We start from the raw sequence: 19,873 nt of genomic DNA on the forward strand, positions 1-19,873 counted from the left end.
GGAGATTGAACCCTGGTGTTAAAGAAAGTGACAAAACTGTGAATGAATTCCACAAAAAAGTGAATGGAAAGCCATGCTGTCATTTTACTCTGATTTTACACATCTCTTGTGGGAAGGGGGAGGGAGGAGGGAAGCTAGTGTCTTGAACAGAAAACCTGTAAAGGTTTTGCAAACCAGATCATATTATCATTTTGCAAGCTATTCCAGAAAAGTTACTGTTTTTGCTTAATTATCTATTATTTTAAGGTTATAGAAGCTTAGTCAGTGTTTTCTCATCCTATTTTGCCTCATTCTTACAAAGGAGAAGAAATCCATGGTAGTGAACCATGCTTGGATACAGAGCAAAATATGTAATGAGATCCTGTGACTGGATGAACAGATCAAGTAGAAACAATGCGTATTTTTAGCACTGAATATAAGTAACACTGAAAGAGTTTCCATAGGGGTGTGTTTAATTTGATTTTCCATCACTTTTAGTTTTGAAATCAAGACTGGATAACTTTATGAATGTTGCACTATAGCCCAGACTGAGAACTCATTATCTAAAGTATTACATGGAGGTTGGCACTGTGGCTACTGAACTCCAGAGTAGATTATTATCATAATGCTCCCTTCTGGCCACAAAAATCAATGAATCGCTGTCATTTGTTTTTTTTTTTTTGTTGGTTTTTTTTGTTTGTTTGTTTTGGTTTGTTTTTTGTTGTTGTTGTTGTTTGGGTTTTTTTTCTTTTCTTTTTTTTCTTAAGTGAGCAGGGATGTAAAAACGGTGCATGGATTCATTTTGTTTTTAAAGGATCAGTGTGTAAATAATAGCTAATTAATTCTCAACAAAGACTTCTGAGAGTATTATCTCTGTTTTACAGACAGAATGAGTTTCAGAGACTTTGGGATGTTAGTCTTGGTTAACATAGTAAGTAAGCAACAAAATGCAAATGCCAACAGTCATTCCTGACTGCTGTGCTTGTGGTATTACAAGTATTTACAGAGTTTTATCAGATGACTGTGAAGACATTTCCTGCAGAAGCCCCCTGTGATCCTGTAGAGAAACATTATGATAGCCTCTTCCACTTGAAGAACTCCAAGTTTGTTTTGAGCACTTACAAGCATGTTTTCAAAATACTCTCAAGCAATATCCAAATTAGTCTAGAAGTCAGGGAAAGGGAAAGCTAGGGAGATCCTGTTTCCCTTATCTTTCCACTCCTCCTTCGTAAAGATCACCACAAAGAGTACTTTTGGTTTCTTTCATATCAGTTTTAGAGAAAGGGAGAAGCAAAACCACCTTTTCTGTTTCTGTTCCACAGCAAATCCTTGTCACGGGAAAATTAAATCGTGTAGGACAAATACTGGACCTCAGTAATAAAAATCAGAATTTCCACCTTCTCCTTCCACATGAGTAGTAAAACACATGATTCTGTTAATGCCATAGGTATTGCACTATTGACATCCAACCTTCCTTTTCATTCAGTGGCTATAGAGACCCTTAGCCCTGATCAGTGATAGACTCAAGACACTGCAATGAAGTCACGCTAAACTCAAAATATTGCTGCCTCCTTGGCCAGGGAAGCATGTATCCTGGCTGCCAAAGATAAATAAACCAGAAATATCTGAGTCAGATAAAATTGCCCTTGCTGTGTGAGGGAAAACCCGACCTGCACACGAGTAGTGATCAATTGACTCTAAATGTTCAATCCCCTAAGACTGAGCAAATTTAGGAAGTTTCTGTTAGGAGAAAATTGGATCATTACATCACCATATTGATCATTTAATGAATTATAAAGAAAAGAAGTGGACAGGTGGTCAAAATTTTAAAATCCTTCCCTCTTCTAATTATTGTTGTCAAACCAGGTTCAGCCTTGGTGATTATTAAGCAAGGTTTTTGATTTATGGAAGTCCTCCTATTTCAGATGCTAACAGCTATTTCAGAGCATTTCACCTAAAAGATGGCTAAACAATGACTTTCAGAGTAGTAGTTGACGTGAATCTGAACAAAACAATATCGTAGGGAGACTACAGATGCATGTTATCTCTGTCAAAGGGAAAAAATGCAGCTCCTAAAACATACAGTTGCAAAAGATGTAATGGGGTGGAATGAGATTATGTACTTTAAAACAAAATAGGACCCTCAGTATTTCTCGTTCTATTATTGTCTGTTTTAATTAAGACATCTATCAGTCTACTAAATTCACAGAGGTTTCCAACCAAAGATTATTTCTTAGTCTGAATTTCTGATATAGATACCAGGCACTTTTGGCGTGAAGGCTGAGAATGGACTTCAACAGAAACACAAGTATTCTCCATTCTTTCTGTCATTCTCAGCAGAAAAAAAAAAAAGAATAAAAAACTCCAGATATTTCTTTACACATTCCTCTGTAAAATATTCTTGTGTCTTTTTGGTCTCATCTCAAAAGGCCAAGTGGTTAAAACTGTCCTTATTTCTCTAGAAAGATGAGCAGCTATAGAATGCAAGTCAAAGGGCAAGCAGGCGTGTTTGAAGACTGTCACGTACTGTAACTCTACCTGTGGGGATTATTTAGTAACATTCCTCTGAACAGTTTGAAAGGATTATTCTGAAGAGTCCTATTCCAGATATTCTTCCTGAAATAGGAATTTGGTGTTTTGCTTGCATGATTTTTTTTTTTTATGATTCTCTGCATTTTGAGCACTTTTAGCCTTATACTGAGTTTTAGAAAGGATCCACATGTTTTTCATTGATGTTTCCCATATTTATATTTTGATTAGAGTTTTTTTTTGGCTCGTATGTTGGGTCACAGACCAAAAGGTTCTAAGCCTGTGAACCTTCGTCAAGATCTTGACTTAAGGTAGTGATTTTCAGAGTATGGGTTCTGCCTAGGGTGAACAGGAGAAAAGGAAAGAGAAATGCTTAATGAGTTCCTGTATCATAGTTAACCTCAGTAGCTGCATCAGTCTTTGGAGTTCTTGGTTTTTGTGTATGTGAAGTAATTTGGATAAGTTACTTTTATATTTTTTTCCTCTTGACATGTTCAGAAAGTACTGCACCTACAGCCAGTAACTGAGATGTGTTAGTGTTAGATGGCAATAGTACTATTTTCTTTTTTCAATTTTTTTTTCCTCTAGTCATTGTTTGTTAAATTTTGACTTAATATTATACATATATTTTCTGTCTTTTATAAACATCGCAACTTGAAAACATGTTGAACAAACAAAAAAACAGATTCAAAACTATTTTAAATGCCTACTTCTCATTTCTATGATTTTAAATCAATTTTGTAATGTTTTAATATGACTTAAGCAGAGCTGAGACAGGTTTAAAGACAGCTTATCTTTTTTATTACTATCTGGTCTTTTTTCACATTATTGGGAAGCTTATCTGCATTGTGGAGAACACAAGTATACTATTTGCAATTAATTATAATCCCAGCATTAAACAGATACTGAAAGTATACTAGAAAAACATCTGACTATTTAATGTTTGTCTTCAAAGTTTGTTTATTTTATCTCAATATGTAATATTAACTTTATACTTGAAGCAACTAATACACAGTATAAGACATTATTTCGCACAGCTTGATTTACAATTGTATTCTTGTAAGTAACTATCTCAGATATGACACCAGTTTTGGTTCACAGTTATTTTGTGCATGCTAATAGTCTAGGCAGAATTGCAATGATGTAAAGGCAGTCTCTGGACCTTTCTATGATTTCACATAGCAATGAAAACTACTTATAACTGAGAAAAGTTTAACTTGAAAATTGACTATCCTGATTTAGTTGTGACTTGAAACAATCCGAAAACGGCAAGTATAGTAATTTCGATTTATAGTTATAAACTGAAGACACAAATCAGTATTTTCTATCATGGGCCAAGAATATTGTTTAGATTAATATGTAACCAATAAGAGCTCAAGAGCTTTATTTAGTTAGTTGCTATACTCTTACTGAGTATAGGCAACTCCCAAGTGTATTTAAAATAGGTTTTGCCTTTGTACCTTTTCCTGCAGGGAGTTTGAGTCTTATAATCCAATGCACTAAGTGCAGAGGGTGTGGAATGACATTTCTGAATTTGTATTTGCTTCCCATAAGTGCACTCTCTGGTAACAGCCTCAACTGTTTGGGTTGCAGAGTAACCCAGCAGAATAGCAGAGCCTTGTAGAAGAAACACAAGAAACTTTGAGTCACCAGTGGTGCCTAAGGAGTAAATACTGTTCTGAAAATTACTAAAAAGCTGTTCTAAAAGCATCAAAGTGGAAAAAAATTTCTAAGTAAATCAGGAGAGGAAAAGAAACCAAGGACCACTCTGGGTTCCTCTGTGTTTGCCCTTCTTCTCCAGGTAAGAATTCCTGTTACTGTTGAGCTCTGTAGCCCAGCAGCCAGTGATTACAAAGCTGTTGCTGTTATCATTTCAGAAATATAATTGCAATTGTGCTTAGTTATTTCGGAAACACATTCTTCCTGTCTCCCTTTAATTCTACAGAAGATGTAGAAAAAATAATTTTTTTCTATATTAATGGATAAAATCTCACAGCTCCCACGGAGAAAAGCAGGGCTTTTTATGTCTGTATAACCATTTCACACTGATTTTTGTATTCTTTTTCTTTTAACATGAATCAGTCACTGGACAACTTTTGAAACTAAATTGTTGATTGTATTCTCTAATTTGTAGAATACATTTACATTGTAGCAATAAAAATTCATATTTTACTGTGCAGGCACTGAAGAGTGGCAAGCTTTTAATTTAGTTTCTATCTCCCACTTTGCTTGACTGACCACAAAAGGCTCAGATTTCTAATTTAGGCACCCATGTGAATACTTGATTAAGTGCTTAATAAGTATTGTTTTATTTTTCAACCCCATAAATTAATTTTTACTCCATATTTTATATGTGGAACTGAGATAGTGAAAGGTTAAGTCAAAATTACCTAATCATTCTGTGTCCAAAGAAGCTGTACCCCTCAAAAGATGTTTGCAACTTACCCGTCTAGCATCACATGGGAACTGTCGCAGAGAGAATCCAGCACCTATGCTACAAAACACACCCTATAAGTTACCTTCACCCTGTATGTTTCCCCTCTGTCACAGGCTTGGACACTACAAAGATTTAATTTTCTCATGCAAATAAAGGAGCTATCTAAAAGATGCCAGTCTTCCTCGTTATGAACCCCCAAGTTGCCCTTGGAGTGGGTCCTGCAGTGTTTAAGAGTTAAAATATGTCTAGTTTTTTTAAGACTATGAGCAAAATAGTTATTACTCCCCACTGTGTTATAAATTTTTTTACTAATAATACAATCAGTTGATCTTGACATCAAAAGTGTAACTTCATTCAGCTTCTGAAAGGTTGTATTTTCTCAGTTAAAATCAAAGTGTTAATACCGGATCTTAAATCTTGGGAACAGGCTACCAAAGGCTAGGATAGGCTTTCATCAGCAAATTTTCCAAATCAAATTCATCTGTATTTCATCTTAAAATTAGATATGGTTAAAAATGAAGAAAAAAACAACACCCTAAAGCCTTAAGGTACTGCAACCTCAGGCGTTTAGTGAATCAGGATGAATAATCCCAGTTTTCTCTTAAGGTATTGAATGAATCTCTGGAGAATAAATAGCAGGTGATTATGGAAATAAATGAATATCATAATGATATTCAGGAATACATTAAGACTCTGCAGGAAACGTTATTTCTACTAGCAGTGTTGACTTTACAACCCTAATGATATTTTAGTAATTTTGCTGTACAGCTTAAGTTCTAAAAAACTTTAGATTTTCACCTTTATGTGTCATGCTGAACAAAATATATATGGTTTAGCATAGGGGCTGAAATTTCTCATTCATTATGCAGACTGAAAAAAAATCCTTTAGCTTTGTGAATATCTGTAGTAGAATTTTTTCATGTTATGTGGTACCTGCACCGAAAGGGAAGTATTTATTTGCTGGTGAGATATCTGGCACATCTCTGGAATATTAGGTTCGATTTCAGGATGTAGAGAGGTGTGACACTGTTGGTGACTCTTCTGTGGTGCCATCTGTGGTGTCCCATAAAGCAAAAATTAACAGTATCCATATGTCTGTGTCCGCATGTTCATGAGTAAAGGTTAGGGGAATGAGGTTATTTAGTGGATTTCTGGGGAAAACAAAAAACCCAAAAATCTCCAGTCTGTACACGTGTACACTCTCAGTTATCCTCTTGCAAATATTCTAGTAATATAAGCTTAAAAAGGGATTGCTGTCCTGTCACGGAGAGCAGTCAGTGTCCCTAGGAAAATTCACAGATAACTTTGTAATATTTCTACACATAAATATTGTATGAGCAATTAATACGTAGAAATATGAGAAAAGCAATTAATTCTTGGTTTGGGGGTTTACAAGCAAGATAGAGAGGTAGTTCTTTGTTTGTTATCGATGTTGGCTTAAGGCTTCGTTACTTAAAGTATGTTAAACTAAGATAATATCCTACAACAGTGTTTGAAGAGAAAAGAATGTTTTGCTCGCATCCAGTTACTGAGTCACGTCCTGGAAGCAGCAGCTCTGATGGTGTGGGGATTTGGGGGTTTTGTTTGTTTGTGTTGATGAGTTTTGTTTCTTTTTAAAAAGGAAAAACTGCAAACATCAATACGCCAAGTTAAAATTCGGTGACAGATTTGATGACAAAGCTCATACTTGTAATTCTTCTTACAGGTATTTGAAATTATGCCCAGAGTAAATTCATGAGTTACCTGTGAACAGGAGTAGAAAAGAAAATATCTTGAAACTTACAGATTTCTTGAGGTTCCTGTTCAAATAATAAAAAATTAACATTCCTGTAGGTGAAATCGAGTTCAAGTACAGCAATAGTTAAGCAGGCTATAAAATATTAGCATATTTTGTTACAAAGATCAATAATGTTATGTTGCTGAACCATTTATTTTTTGCTAGGAGATGTGAAAGGGTAAAAGGCAACAAATACAGCTTTTGGCATTATTCTTTGTATGTAGTGATAATTGCACTACATTATACATTAAATTATGATGAATACAGGGTTAAAGTATGTTTTCAGCATACAAAACCAGAATTTGGACCTGAAAGTAAACTCCTTAGGAATCAATAGAGAATACGAGGGTGTTATGTGAACAAAATGATGAGTCTGCTTAAAAAACGCTAGGAAACACTTTGAACATAGAAAATATAAATTTTGAAAAAATATATTCATTTGTAGTAAAACCATTTTAGTAGATGTTCCTTACTCTAAGTGTGTGAGTAATTTTCCAGAAATTGTTGGTACTACACACATAGTGTTGGGTTTTTTATATCTATAAAACAGAGATACGTGGCTGAGGGAAGTATATGGATAAATACTGACATTGGAAATTTGCTGTTAGTTCATATGAGCACACCATCACCAGCATTACAATGTTTAGTTAATCCTGAACTCTTAGGAATTCTGGTCATTTTTTAACCATGATTCTCAAAGATGAGATTCAGTACCTGATGAAGGTGCATCATTTGAGTATTTCATCATTTGGAATAAGGAAAATACCTGCTACAGTTTTTAAGTGCTTTCAGATACTGTTTTTCTATTCAGATGCATTTCTGTGTGAGATGATTATGAAGAATGCTGTGGAAATATTGCTTTGCTTTCAACATGTTTGGTTTTAGGGGAAGAGTAGAGCATGCAAGCTGTAGTGTTACTGACTGTGCTGTTTATTGGAGGGAATGAAGAAACGTTTCTACAAGCAAAAGGCTACTTCTTGCTATCGCCTCTTCTTACCCCACACAGTGCTACCACATGAAAGTATGGGAACATGACAAAACTGAGCTAAAATGGAGCCAACCCAAATCTGTTCCTTTCTGATCCATTAATTTTTTTTTCCTCTTTATTTTCTGTTCTTTCCTTCTGCAACAAGTTTTCCTACTGCATGTTGGCTTTATATCTTTTTTTTTCCCCCCTTCTCCTTGAAGTTAATCTCATAAAACTTTCTTTCACCCAGTGGTTTTATTCCTGCTGTTTGAGTTTACATTATATATTTGGGCTGGATTTTCATAGGTATAGAGCAATATTTCACCAGCAAGAAGGTACTTACGGAGTTCATCTTTTTGGGGTTTTAATGTCCACGTGGTAAAATAGGAATGTGGATGTTTCCATATTTTATATTATGGTACTTCTAATAATTTACATGCAAATACTCTTTCTACCATTTATAGAGCTGTGGTACCATGGAAGACAGACTCTGTAGTGTTTTCACTATTGCATTGTCAAAATAAAGCTAGAATAGATGGGTTTTTTTTCAGAAATTCAGAGCCATAAAATCTTCTTTGCTTAAAATACCAATGGCAAAATATAACTGTCATGAATATAGTAATAAGTATGTATTTAAAGTAGTGTTAAAAATTACTAGTAATTAATGGTAGTTATTCCTCTTTACAGGAAATGTCATCCTACTATTCTATATACTGCCTAATTTTACATCACCCCAGAAAGAGCTTACATTGAAGTAAATATAATACTTGTCTCTGAATAGCTCATCAATTTGGATGGAGAATTCTTCACCTGAATTAAGTCAGGTGAAGAATTAATTTTCCCTTTAAGTAACTTAGGTTCCCTGATATATATGTGATGATATTTTTGGGTAAAGTGTAGGTTTTTTCCTCTACCTTGCAAATTGCTGAAAGATTGAAAACATCTTTTTGTTGGTTTAGTTGATGATCTGACAAATCTGATTATTTTACTCTTTGGTAAAGTACGAAAACTTCCATTTTTGTCCAGTTAATAACATTTCATTCATTTTTGCACCTCCTTACTTCAGAAATAAATTTTTTAATGCTGCAAATTTCTTTTTAATCCTTTATTGTAAAATGTGATCAAAACATTTCCAAAATTGAGATCTTGTAATGCATTTGCTGTATCCATACAGTTGAGTAGAGTGAAACTGTTGCAAACTGTTCTTCTACAGGAAAGTAAAACCATTTTGATCAGTTTTACTTAACTACTGTTGTTAAGCTACATGTAACTTCACTACAATATTTATAATTATTGATTAGAATATCATTGTCCTGTAAATACAGGGAAAAAAATGAGTCTGAATCTTAACTTACCCTAACTTTTCTTCTAAATTTCCCAGTCATTACTTTCAATTTTCTCAATTCTTTATTTATGAAAAGGAAATTATAGTGAATATCTCTACTGTGTCTCTGTGTACAGTGGTGTGGCTGAAGAGTATTGATAAAGCCAAAGTGAATTTCAAAGATCATACAGCTCTTTTTGCTGCTGCTGGTGCTAAAGAAGACCACTGAGCCAAACATTTATTCATTTGTTTATTTAATTAAAAACTTGGTTAGTTTTCCTGTTAAAATAAATTATCTGTGCTATAAACCTGCTCTGTTAATTTTTGAAAATTCGTTGGAGCTAAAAAAATTTTGCTCTTAAGGATTACAGTCACAAAAATCTTAGTGAATACTTTTGAAAACTCCATTCACTGTATGTTCAAAAGCACTGATTAGAAAAGATTTGGGGACATATTTTCTTACCTTTCTTCATCCTTATTACACTGCTGTCCTGTGGAGCACTGCCTTTGAGAAAAGTGGTTGTTGCTCATCACATTCCTAATCTTTCCATTGCAGTGTGAGCTGAAACATAAAGCAGCTTAAAGAAGTCAGTATCCAGTACAAGAAAAATGATTTATAGAGAATCTTGGAGTTGGACTTATGAGACAGTGCTCTCTGTTTTACAGAAAAGTGAACCATTTTGTTCATTTTCCCTGTTTAGGTTAAAGAAAAACCATGAAAAGCAGACATTTAGCAATAATAGTTAAGTAAGCTAATGAAATTAATAATCTGAAAAACTTGTTTAATTTATGTAGGTATTTCCACCTTTTTCTGAAAAAATAATTTTGCAATTTCAATATATAATTTTTTTTAGCCCTTTTAAAAAGAAAATCTGTTAGAGATGCGGGTCTTAATTATGCTTTTAAATCTATTGGCCAGAAAATGAGATTTTGCAACGGTAGTACATAATTTCCAAGCTCCTGTAAATTGATTTTTCAGCCTTGTAAGTATGGATTTGGGCCTGATATTTGCATTATCCACAAAGCATGTATTACTGTACCTCATTTGTTTAAGTGAAGGCTGTGTTTAAAAGGTATTGTTCTGCTGGAGACTAAATGGAATGCATTTTAATAATCTGGGAAATTAATAGGATGCTGATTTATTCTCCATCAGCTATGTTTGTGCATTCAACAGAGGACGCTAGATCATATGCCAATAGGAATCCCCAAAATACCAGATACCTGCTATTTTCAGTTTTAAGTCTTTCTGACAAAGGACTTGGAAAGCACAAGCCAGAGCACAAGTTTGGTGAGCTACAGAAAATACCTTTGATTTTGAGAATCATTTTTCATCAATAATTTAATCAAACTGTTTAGAAAATACCATGTCCACCTATATTCAGCTTCCTTTGATTCTAATATTTCTAATTAGAAAAAAAAACTGAACAAGGCCTAAAAAAACACAACCAGTAAACCTATACATCATCAGAGTTTTGATAAGATTATGCCAAGCAGCACAAAATTAAGATATGCCCCAAATGCAATTGGCTCTTGAAATATGGAGCACTACCTTGCATGCTCACTAAAATACGTATTTTTAAAGGAATACAATTTTTTATTCCCCCCATGGACTTTTGTGATTCCTAGAACAAGACTAGGAAAACAGGCAGCTTCTCAATAGGATTTTTTGTCCTTCTTCAGGACAAGGACAAAAAATTTGCTTTGTTGTTTATTGTTTTTTTCAGAAGACAGAACTGTTCATTTGCTTATACCACTCAAATATATGTGTTTATTAGACACTAATTATCATCTCTCACAAGCTCATCTGAGGAGTGCCATCATCATCATTTAGTACATCAATAGCTGCAGCACAGAAAAATTAAGATGAATGTAACCATTAGTAAATGTTACAATTTTTTGAGTCCCCCAAGGAAGAGATTCTGTGCATCTTCTTTACATCTACCTAGATCTACCGTGCATGGTACAAAATAATTATTCCTCTAAGGTATATTTTTGGAGTAAGTAGTATCTGGGCATGTAAATAGCCATTGCTATGACTGTATGCAAAGAACCAACTTAAATTTTCTCTTTTTCAATATTTTGATGACTATAGTTTGCAATGGTATTCCATATTCTTTGGGTTTTTTGTCCCACTATAGGTGGTTATTGTAGGGGTTTATATTTTTTATTCAGATGCCAACTGTGTAGATAATGCTACTGAATATTTTTTCACTGTAGCAAAAATATCTTTGTAATGACGACGCACAGCAAATTTTATTTTCATAGACTTTCTAGTAATGTGTCACCTCTCCTATGCTCTTTATGACTACTCCATTCATTGTCAAAAGAAATTTATTTCTATTGAAAATTAGCCATGAAGAGCTGTGAAATTTCCCCTGAAAAAGTTGAGATTAACATTTGCCATCACTGCATGAATGGATTGTAAGTGGACAATATCAGAAAAACCATATTCTGTTATATTAACTAATAGGGGTTTTTTTATTATTTTTCATCTTCATGCTATGAAATATTTTACCAGTAGGTACAGAACTACAAATCGAGACTAAAATATTAATTAATTGATTTTCAGACTCCCTTGAGTGCTCTTGTGTCCTTTCCTGACCTTCACAGTTTTATTAACCAAAAATGTGCAGTGCTGTGGGAGACAGCTACGGTTAGGAAAGAAACTAGACACTCACTTTTTAGCATCAAAAGTAAAGGAGGATTTTTTAAGTTCTAAGAAATTTTGGAAGCTGCAGTTGTAAGCAAGTTATTTCAATGTTCATATTTGCAGAAGGATGACTGGTCTGTATTATCTTACTGTTGGAGGGTGGGTAGCTTCTTCCCCAGACTAACCACTCTGGCTGGACACTTTTATTAACATGTTAATGACTGAGTAAAAGATTGGTGATGCAAAATAGATTACCCTCTTATCTAGTAGCAAGCATTCCATGATTTCAACATATCTGTGGTGGATAAAAAAGTCTCAGTGCTGCTGTTTTAGTACTCTTGTTCAACTTGGTAAATGAACTGTTCATTTGTTCACTATCCAAGAAACATTTAAAAACAAACTTCAGTGTATCCTAGACATTCAGAGGACTTCACTACCTAATGTTTTCCTTCAGAAAAAAATCTTTACAGCATGTGAGATAGATTTAATACAATAATTTCCTCTTTTTTTTTTTCTTCTTTCTCTTAGGCATTTCCTGGGAATACAAACTCTGACAATGTGGTCCGGCACGATTTACAACATCCCGTTATTGCTCGCTATGTGAGGATAGTTCCTTTGGACTGGAATGGAGAGGGACAAATTGGCTTAAGAATTGAAGTCTACGGCTGCTCCTATTGTAAGTTTTTCTATGATGACCCGTTTTTTTTCCCCCTAAATAAAAACTGGTTTCGAATCTCAGATTAAAGCTGAATCTCAAATAATTTTAGCTTAGACAGGTTAAAATGCGATTGCTGGTTGTATAACCCAGGACTTCATAAAATATTTGTTCGAACCTTAAGTCTGAGTTGCTAGTTTGTTCTCTGGAAGATGCAACCTTGGAATTCATGCTAGTACTTTGAAGTTGCTTCTTTTTATCTTCATGATTTCTTTAGCAGAAGGCTTTGACTATTGTAAAAGCTTGAATGGGGCAGTTAAGGAAAATATAGTATTGAAGCAAATGTCATGTTGGGTCCTGAGGGGAAAAATGGAAACAAGACACCATTTATTGCCTGGTGCTAGAGATAAAATTAAAGGTATAAATAAGAATTCTGTCACCGTATCTCAGATTGTCTAAAAATGTGATGTGTTTTTCAGAGGTATTTCCTTGAGTATTTGAACATGGTTTTAGAATTTTGTTTGAAATCTGGATAAGCAATGGTACAAATGCTTCTGAAGCTAAGAGTAGAACTGATAATGTTTTATGAAAAGCAAGGGTAGTTTTTAAAAGCCCTTCCTTCGGTTAAATCTAATCATTGCTTAAAGAAAATCCGCAAACCTGCAGAATATGGAGTGTATGATGTCCTATTTCTAAGTATCTATTTTTTATCCTGGCTTTACTGGTATTTTATCTGGAAAATGCTAGTTGAAATTTGTCTTTTAATAACCAGCTATTAGCATCAAGTGAGGAACACACATCTAGAGGTCTCATGCATTGACTTCCCTGGGTTACCTAAGACATATGGGAGCCCTTTGATATTCTAAAAAAAAAAAGAAAAATTGATTTAACTTGTTTTGATTTGATTAGATAGTCAAAAGACTATGTACTTTTGTTCAACAAGAACCATTTGGGATTTATTTTTCTTATTTCCATATAGTGAATTACAGCCCTGTTATAAAAGTGTATATTAAATCATAGAGTGTTTCAGAGCAGCTGCAGGAACTTAGGTGAGAAATTAAATCAAATTTTGTGATGTTGGTGCTGCTGTGCTGAGGGCGTGCATGGATGAATATATTTGTAAAACAACAAGAGGAGAACCTGTTGCAATAAGAAAAAGGGCAGTGGTTTTAAACTAATAGAGGGTCAGTTTAGATTAGGTAACAAGGACATTTTTTACAATGAGGGTGGTAAAACACTGGAACAAGTTGTCCAGAGAGATGGTGGATGCTCCTTCCCTGGAAACATTCAAGGTCAGGTTGGATGGAGCTCTAAGCAACCCAGTCTAGTTGAAGATGTCCCTACTCATTGCAGAGGGATTGGACTAGATGGCCTTTAAAGGTTCCTTCCAACCCATACTGTCCTATAAATCTACAGTTCTACAACACCTGAGGAATTGTGGGTTACTCTAAAGTTAACTCTTACTCAAAGAGAAACTGAGCTGCTGAAGTTTGAAGTACAACTGATTATTTACTACACAGCTCTTAATAAACAAGTGTTTACCATCATACTGCTGAAATGTTTTATGTGCTGTTTAAAGTATACCAAACACTATAGCATGGTTAATTTGCCAGCATAATAAATGCTTGTTTTTAAGTATATCTTAAATGCAAATTCAGGTGTTTGATACAAGAAACCAACATCTAGTTTTCTTTCAACTATAACTCTCTTTGACAGAAAAACAGTAGCAGAATCAAACAATAAACATCATGTTATTTGCTGCAATATTTACAGATAATTTTTTTTAAATGAAATGGATAGACATATACTGTAGGTACCTAACAAGATGCTTTTAGGGGCTAAAAGTAAATGTGAGAAAAAGTAAAACACAACTTGATGACAAAACTATTTTAGTTCTTTGATGAGAAGTTGTTTGCTTGATGAAGTGGAGAATAAAAGGCATCTGCCAAGGATACAATGTATGGAACTATAAAAGTACTGATAAAATGTGTCTTCAGATAAGAACTAAGGTTACTCAATGTAATTTTTTAATTTTTCTGAATGAGTATTGCTGGTTTGTTCATCTTAGAAGGTATTTCAATAATTGTTGGTGGGTTTTTTAATATAAGATTAATTATAATATATTACAGTTTTATGTGCATAGGGAATTTTCCTTTAACAACCCTCCTAAAATGCTCTGTGGTCCAAAAATGCAGAATTGGGCTGCTCCCAAAATGGTATCAGTAGAGAACAGCAGAGCAGTTCAGAAGAAAAACTAAAAAATCACTCTGTAAAAAGATAAATTATTTGGAGCCAGGTGTATAACGCCACACCTTTCCATGCAGATGTGTCCTTTGACAGAGGCCAAGTTTTTAACCTTATTATTAGAAGTGCATATATTTGCATATAAATATAAGCACTGTCATTAAACAGTGTGATTTGCAGATTAATTCTGCTGTCATTTAAGGAGCTGGCCATTTAGGTAATCACCAGCTTTAAAAGCCTGATTAAAAGACAGGCTTCTAGTCAAATTTTGGAACTACTACCTAAATAAAAATCTTTCCAATATATTGCAATTACACTTTTCCTTTAAATTAATAGATTCATAATTAATATATTCTCTTTTTAGATATTTTAGAGAGCACATTTTCAGATACAAAAATCAGATATTTTCTCACATTGCAAGCAAGATTTAATTGGGAAGCCATACACTTAGTGGCTATAAAAGCTCTTTTCTGGCATATTGCTGCAACCTGGTCATTAGCATCAGGCTATTAAGAAAAATGTATCCTCGTATTGAACTGCTTATTCAAAGGTCAGGTCATTAATTGCCATAATTTCTGGTTCCCATTTTGTTTGAATATACATGTAAGATACACATTTAATTTTTTGTGCAAAAGGCGAAATCCATGTTTTTTCTTGCCCAGCAAATTAAGTTAAAGAGATGTGTTTTCCAGAGAGACATTAGAGCTCACATCTGTTCCCTAGAGAATTTAATAACATTACCAAATATTTTTTTTAGTTTTGTTTTGCTTAAAGTTTAAAATCTGTGCTGTATTTGCAACTTCACCTATGTATTTTGTGTAGATGAGATCTGTGGGGTTGTCCTCTAACAGAAGAGTTCATAGAAGTTACCAAAAAAGAATTAAGGCCTCATTCTTCAAAATGGCACAGAATGAAATTTGTGTGTTTTTTTTGTGAATAAATAACGATATCGTATTTAGAAAATATTTTCATTCTCTGTAGGGCAAAACTGACTATGTCTTATTTCAAAAGATAATGAAATTGGGTAAATAATTTGCTTAATAACCCTATTAATGGAGGAGTTGCATGAACAAAGTAAGCTTGAAAAATCACAACAAATAGACCATAACATAAAAAACCCACTGTTTAGTCAATGGGACTTTTAGCCTTTATTTTAAAATTATCTATTTCATACTCCACAAAGGGGCCTTTACACTTTCAGTGACATCATAGATCAAAAAGCAAATCACAAGGAAGAAAGTGCAACCAAAGGCAAAATATCCACTAAAATCAGTTAAGTGAAAATTGATGGCAGCAGTTTCTTCATGCTCTTTTGGAGACAGAGAGCAATGACACATGACATGTATCTTCCACTATGTTCACAGTTCTGAATTTTTGAGACAGGCAGCAAACACATGGTGTCTGGAGGCTGTGACAAGTACAATACAGTGCATTTTACTACTGATTGGTGAAGATCATAATAAGCTCCTGCAGGATCACAGCCATAAGAATAGTTCCCTTAATCTCCATCCTGTGGAAGATAAACACCTACAAAAAAAGGCAGTAGGCACGTTATAGCATAGGCTTTGGCTATGCTTTTCAAGATAACTCTTTGAGGCCTTCTGGGTCCTGAAACCCCTTTGAGGGGAAAATACTCCCTGATACCTTTATTCACAGAAGGTTTTTTATATGGCTGTGCTGATTTTCTGGATCTAAATCATACATCTGCATCTTTTTTGATGCAGTTACCCATCTGACAGTAAGAATTTTCAAATTCCAGATGACTCACTTCTGAAATGTAGGAAATACTTGAAAAAAATCACTTGGAGATGGCAGAAAGCCATGCAAATATACAATATAGTCAAGGCAAATAAGTGGCAGGAGCAATTATAAAGCTTCATGAATAATGGCTGCAAACTGAGCTGTTTCCATTCACTGACCAGTTCTATTTGCTAATCCTTAGAAAGCAGTGGGACTGAACAAATGTCACCTGAGTTGCATTTGCAGAAATGTTCTTTTCAGGTGTTGGCTCTACTACTTATAGTGATCTATGTCAAATGTTACTGTTTCGATTTCCTGATGGGTGCCAGGTTTTGTTGGTTTGTTTTTTTGCTTGGTTTTGTTTTTTGAGGGGGGAGAGAAGAGGGAAAAATAGTAAAAACAGTCCTGTGGTTGTTCATCAAATAATGAATATTTGAATGGTGAGCATTTATTCTAAAGATAGTAAAGTGAACAAAACTTTGGTGGTATAAACATGTCACAAGAACAAAAATAAAGTTTGAAAATGCAGTTAAGGGGTGAGCCAAGTGAATGTTTGCAAGAGCTGATTAGGAAGTATTGAAGTGCTAAAACCTGTGGGCTGAAGGGATCTTTTGGATGTCGTAGTTAATCCCGTCTGCCTGCAATGATTTTGACTTAAAACATTGTTTCCTTTGGCAGTTAATTCCACAGTCAGCTATACTTACTGCTAGGAAACTTGCTTATTTGGGATCTCTTTTACTTGATTTCATGCTCTTGGCACTAGCTAACTATCCATGCACACTTAAAAGAGAACCTCATGCAGTCCTGAATAATATCTACTGCATCCAAATGTCCAAGTGACTATTCAATGCAGATGAGAAAGGCCCTATCACACTTCCCTTTTGTCGCACCTTACCAAGTTTCACTTGACCAGAATTCAGTCGTATGGATGTTTTATTTCACTCACATATAGCATAAAAAAAGTATGAGCTAAAGACCCGTAAAATGTCATGTTTGCTATGGAAACACCCTGGGGTAAATAAATTACAGCTCTATATGTATATAAATGTACGTATACATATTTCTGCTCTTACACTTTTGGTGCCTATGTGAATATACACCTAAATAGAGAATGTATTAATGTAATCCAGTAACCTGCATAAAAGTCCCTCCTTTGTCTTATGATATTTTATTGCTTACAAAAAATGTGCCACTAAGTTTTCTGGTCAGGCTTTTTCTGTCCACTGAAGTGGTGGAACAGCAAAAAATATATTAACTAGCAGAATGGAGGAATCATTTTGAAGTGCTTCTTTTGTGAAATCATAAGTTATCGTATTTCCAGCAATTTTACTAACTTGCTGTAAGTGACAGGGACTTGCTTTGAATATGCAGGGATTTTAATGTGGGGGAAAACAAAGAACTAGAGCAATCATTTAGCAGAGGTTACTGTGAGCTTTCCTTGTGTCAGTGGAAGGGACTGTTAATAGTTCTGCTAAGCATCCAACTATTTTTTCCCTTTTCTCTTAAATTTCCTTATTCCTGTACTGGGAATTTCTATACCTATTTAGGCCTATGTGATTGATTTTTAGCCACCATCTTCACTGCTCATCTGTGGCAAACATAGACTGATATTCTCTTTCTGACATTAAAGGCACAAGACAATACTCACATCTAAACTATGAAGAGGGAGGGAAATGAATTGTGAACTTTTACTTTTCAAGCTTTTAAAGATCTGTTTGAATACGGACTCTGCTGGTAAGCTTGCTTCCTTCTTAGCATATTTTTTCTACCTTTTTACCATGCAAGAGTTTGGGGTTTTTCCTAAAGGTCATGAAAATGGACACATTTTATCCTCCAGATGTTCTCAGGTCACCACAGTCATTAAACAGCAGAGTTTTGCAACTAAAGACCAAAAATGCTGCCTTTTTAAAAAGCATTCTCAGTACAGATTGTTTTCCTCCACGATCTTGCCAGAAAGAGATGATTGAGACTGTTCCTACATAGGTGTTCATGTATTTTGACATGAAAAATAAGTGAGAAGGGGCTTCAATCTCTTTCTTACCTTTGATTGTTACCACTACTCAATATGGGTCTCTTCTGGTAGTAGGTATCACTTAAATTTTAAAACATCTATCTGCTGCATTTTTAAAATATTTTTAAAAATAGGGGTTTTTTTGTAGTGTATAAAGAAATTAGTTTCTAAATTGAGAAGATTCAGGCTGAAACAGAAAAAAAAAATTCCAAGTACTTTATTGTTCTAAATGAAATATCTCTGAAAGATTTGACATAAAATAAATTTGTAATAAAAAAAAAAGAAAATAAATTTCCCCTTTTATTCTTCATCTTTATGTTAATCTGATGCAATATGGTTGTTTTTTCCTGTCAACTTTTTACAACTGTTAGCAAAATGAAAAAATCATTATTTTTCATTTCTAGTTGTAATGAGGTTACTGGTGGATATTCCCCTGCACCACAGCTTTGAGAGCTGTAACAACTGTGTGTATTCTTTATAGGTTCATTTGTTAGCTGGCAAGGACAGTATAATCAATCAGATAAAAAGAAGTATATTTTGTGTGAATATATTACAGTCATCTGTAATCAGTTAATAGGAGGATGGAGATTTAAAAAATACCCCTCAATGAACAGCTGAAAAAAGTAAAACATGAAAATCAAGTTACAGTATGCTTTTTCACAAAGTGAGGATGGTAGCATTCAGGTAAATACAGTCAAAAACTTCAGTCTAATCACAGCAGTCTTGCTTTTAATCTTTCTTTTCCCTAAATGAACATTCATCATGGTTTTGCCCAGCATTATATTTCTTGCATTCCTGTAAGTCATGATTCATTCATTTGTCTGTGATGACTTATTCACTAGAGAAAACAGATGGGTTTTTTTTCTCATTAAACAAAAAAAAAAAAATATCAGCAGATTTCATACTATAGGTCTTGCTTCTGTGCCATTGATTTGGAACCTGAAGGGCTTCATCGGTATTTGTTTTCTTCAATATCTGGAATAAAATATATTAAGGATGCAGTTATTTCCAGACCCATTTCAATTTATTCTGCTCTTTCACTAAAGTTTGGATGAAGATCATGCGTTTTGTGTTTTTTATTTTAAGCACGGCAAATGGAGTCTTGTTATGAGTAAATTCTTATTTCCTCTCTCCCAAAGGTTAGTGTTCTCTGATAAGAAACTGCATATATCAAAAGGTCAACATTTCTGTCAGGAAATAAGAAGGTTTAACTCTTCATAGTAATGCTTTTGTAATGTAAAAATAAGCCATGACATTTGTGTGAAGTATATCCCTATACAGAGTTATGTTTCTGGACAAAGTCCTATATTAAAGGTCTAGTGTCATCTTCATGAGCACACCTTTGGAAAATTAGGTCACTGTAATGTCACCTTTTCTCCAAATCCTCTAAAACAGGGGGAAAAGTTCAGGTTTTTCTGCCTCATAAGGGAGACATAGTATGGTCCTTCTCTAGTGGCAAAAAGGGTCCCCTCACCCTTCACTCACTGCTGCCATTGCCCTTAAAGAGAAGAGAATGGTACAGCTGGAAGGGACCTATAACAGCCCAATTGCCTGACCACT

At 34.4% G+C, this 19,873-nt stretch overlaps 1 protein-coding gene across 1 annotated transcript in view; it reads left to right on the forward strand.

Moving 5' to 3' along the window:
- Positions 1-1,597: 1,597 nt before the first annotated feature.
- Positions 1,598-19,873, forward strand: part of LOC114070313 (contactin-associated protein-like 2) — a gene marked incomplete at its 3' end in the record, with an annotated part of 60,296 nt that continues 42,020 nt past the window's right edge. Inside the window, exons 1-2 of the mRNA XM_027907652.1 lie at positions 1,598-1,608; positions 12,192-12,339. The remainder of the gene's footprint in view (positions 1,609-12,191; positions 12,340-19,873) is intronic.

Source organism: Empidonax traillii, unplaced genomic scaffold, assembly GCF_003031625.1.
Source record: "Empidonax traillii isolate 1590-97213 ecotype Southwest subspecies unplaced genomic scaffold, ASM303162v1 scaffold1512:size98319, whole genome shotgun sequence".
NCBI classification, from domain to species: domain Eukaryota; kingdom Metazoa; phylum Chordata; class Aves; order Passeriformes; family Tyrannidae; genus Empidonax; species Empidonax traillii.